This window comes from Magallana gigas, chromosome 6 (assembly GCF_963853765.1).
Source record: "Magallana gigas chromosome 6, xbMagGiga1.1, whole genome shotgun sequence".
NCBI lineage: Eukaryota > Metazoa > Mollusca > Bivalvia > Ostreida > Ostreidae > Magallana > Magallana gigas.
The window spans coordinates 47,408,163-47,411,998 of NC_088858.1; positions in this window are offsets into that span (position 1 = coordinate 47,408,163).

Genomic DNA, 3,836 nt, shown 5'->3' on the forward strand with positions numbered 1-3,836 from the left:
TATTCAATTCAGTTCTATAAATATGTACTACTTATACTATAATGTACGCAGTTATAATGCTAAAGTACACTTATCTATAACGACATTCATTACATTTTTTTTCAATTGATCATTCAATTTCGAAAATGCGTATATTAAAAATCTATTTTAAATTTCTACCGACCTCAAAGTAGAATATTTTGTTTGATTTCCCCGTGTTTAAAAGAAGACTGGGAAGACATGACATGACAGCTAGAGACGTGTTCGATTGGTCTTCCCTCATTAGAACAAAAGGCTTAATCTATATAAGGGGATGGGAACCATATGTTTTGTCATTCTATTAAGTCATTTCTTTAAATAGAAGGAACAAACCTAACGGCATATGAAGTTGCTGACAAATATCTATATGTTCATTAATTCTTCTTTTATTTATTTTATTATCACAATCGCTGGATCGTACCGAACAGACACAAGCTGTTTCCATCAGAGTACTTAATAGCATGGGTTATTGTGTAAATGATAGAAAATTGGAAACAAAACTTTAGCAACATTGCTCACCCGAGTGACAGTTTTAAGCGATTTTTTTATACACCGAACCTAATGCAGTTACATTCTGATGCGTTGTGTTTCAATTAATTCATTCAGTATATTTTAATTTCAATCTTAAGGCCAGCTGGTTTTTAAGCATAACTTATCAGTTATTGCAGCGCAGTGTGAATTGTTTTGTTCTAAATCTCATATTGCGGAAGTTGATTATTATTTTGGGTAAACCTGTCTACACATTTATTGATAGACATCCAATGATATTTTTCAGTTGTTTTATTCACTTAAGACCAGTTCACTGGTACATGAGGTTCAACATAAGTATATACAAAGGAACACAAATAAATAGTCAAGGCTCACATGTACAGTAGTAGTAATAAAGAGTTTTAAAAAGTTGAATTATACAATACAGTAGGTTGTGTGTGTTCGTTTTAGGAAGAGCAGACTTTGAAAATTTTTGTATAAATCTTAAATCAATATTATTAGGGTTTTATTTCTTAACATCATAAGTATTCATCAGTTTTTTAAATTCTATAATATTTGAGTTTTCATAGTATCTCCTGGACAAAAGGATTTTTCTATCGTTTACAAAATGTATACATTCTAAAATACTAGACTTTGACGCGTGCGTGCACGGGTTGACATTGCATATCGGACATTTACAAAATAGGTACATCGACACACCTTATTATTGACATTTACATTACAAAGCTTTTAGCCTACAATACTGCTATTAATTTCACTACACTTTCCTTAGTTTGAATAATCCTAACTGTGTCTTGGAAAAGACCCTCACCACAGTTAGAATGCCTCCTTTATACCCGTAATGTAGCAGAAAATTGCAGAATCGCTTTTGGAGAAAGTTTATGAAGTTGCCTTGAAAATAACAGTCAAGTTCATCAGAACAAACCTTTTTGAGACTGCAAATACCTTTCAACTAAATATTTTAATCCATAGAATGGATTCTTTGTAAAACTGGGTCCGTACGATTATCATAAAACATATTCTATCTTCACTCTCCTAACAAATATAATGTAACTTTTTTGCGTGTAATCAAATATTTTTTATCATCACGAAGACAAAAGTAAGTACTTAGTTAAAATGTATATTTGTTATTTTATACTTTCTCTCATCAGAAATCATTAATATATATGGACAGAATATATAGCAAAAGTCCAATGAAAATTTACCCGTATTTGTATTATCATTTCTGAGTTTATTCATGCAGATGAGATATTGTGGAAACACGTTAGCGTGAATGTATTGCGCAAGCGCAAGATTGTAAAATCCAAAAAATCCAGGTGATTTCCGGGATGTTTTGAGGAATTTTCGTTGGTTATTAATTAGCGAAGCTTAACTTAGAAAAAATGAAAACAAATTGGTAATCTTCAAGTACCGATGATGTTTAAAATGTGTAAAACAAATGACAGTATTCTTCCGATTTCTCGGTATTAAAGACCAAAAATTCGAGTCTATTATTTTAATATAGTAGTATAGATAATGAAATTCGTCCCTAATGCTATTAGAGTCACACATTGTCTGTATCATGCCATCAACCTGTGTCTATTGGGTATATACCAGTACATTCATACGATAACATCAATAATTTCTGTATAATTGTGTTAATTTAATTCACTATATAAGAACGAATAGGGACGTTCGTTTATCCCTCTGATCTTTCTCCTTTTTTTGATATCGTGTACATAAAAAGATATGCCAATAATAGTATTCAGTATTAAGATTGATCAGGAACACTTATGCTACGCTATTAAAAACAAATTATGAGGCGAGAACAGTAATAGGAGACAAAGAAACGATAAACTCTTCAACAATAGCTAGGGTCGCTTTGACCTATTTATGTGTATCAGACATAGATAGTCCTACCGGTATATGTATGTCACCATAGTCTACATATGTTGCACAGACAGTCGTTATTGCAGAAAGGGGCCAACAGAATAAGCACGCACTACTACCGTATAACTGGATATCTTGATAAAATAAGCAGATGTTAACAATTATACCAAATATATATATTATCAATAACAAAATCATCTCATCTGATGACATTGCTTGCTTGCATTTTGGAAAAGCCAGTTTCAGCGTACATTCTTTTTTGTCATTTAACGATATTATATATATGTTTGTGTAGTTTGAAATAATAATCCCAAAACATATTTTGAAAATGTCTTTGTGATCTCACTTTGTGCCCTTTATTTATTTATTTATTTATTTATGTGAGACCATTTTGATCCGGAATTTATATAATCATAGTGCTGATCTTTCGTCTAGTCTATTAATTTAGAATTCACATCCATAAGGAGAACTTTTGATCCATCGTCTCTATTCACTCATCAATTAGCTATTTACAGTCCTCATCAGGTATTTATTGATATGTTCTGATAATTGAAAAAAAGAATTCAACAAGAATCTGTGTTCTATTGGTTTTTTAATTACAACTAAACAACTCAAAGGAATGGAATATATTTTATCAAATAACCGTTCCGTTTCCGTTTAACCCCTGTATTATTTAAAGTATCTAACCTCCGTTGACCTTTTCGTGCATATTTATATTTAAGGAAGAAATAATCATTTTTTTAGTATTATGAGGTGATAATTTCGGTCGGGGCGTGATCAAATCAAATAAAGCCCGAAGGGATTTATCATAGATTTGATCACGCCCCGACCGAAATTATCACCTCATAATATTCAAAGAATGATTCCTTATTACTTATATTTATATGATTTTAAGCCATCGTACTATTAAATATTCAAATATAAATAAGCAAACCCCACTGGCGCCTCAGTTTTGCGTCATTTGTAGTTATGGGTTATATAGTACAAAATCGATACATAGTGTTATCACAGGCAAAGACACTGGAAAATGTAAATATTTTGTGTTAGAGAGGTTGGCACCTGATTAAATAGTAATTTCAATCCTCCGAAAACCACTTGGATATAAAAATGGGAACCTAAAATGTTTATTTATTTTATTTGTGACCCATGTCACATGCCATTTTTTTTAAATATAGGGCCCAAAACAGAAATAAAAATTTTCCCGAAATATTTGCTAAAAATTGACATTTATAGTTTGAACTATCATTTAATTATGATTTTAATACAGTATGAAGTTGAACACATATAGTGACTATAAAAATAAAGTCTAAGTCAATGTTTAAAAATTCTTGCTTTACTGGTGGCTTTAAAAGCCAGTACATAATGAACACAACAACAGATGTTACAAAATTTTGGAGTAATCAAATTATAACGCAAATAAAAAAAAATAAAGTAATGTCATCTTTCCAAAACTTTGCATA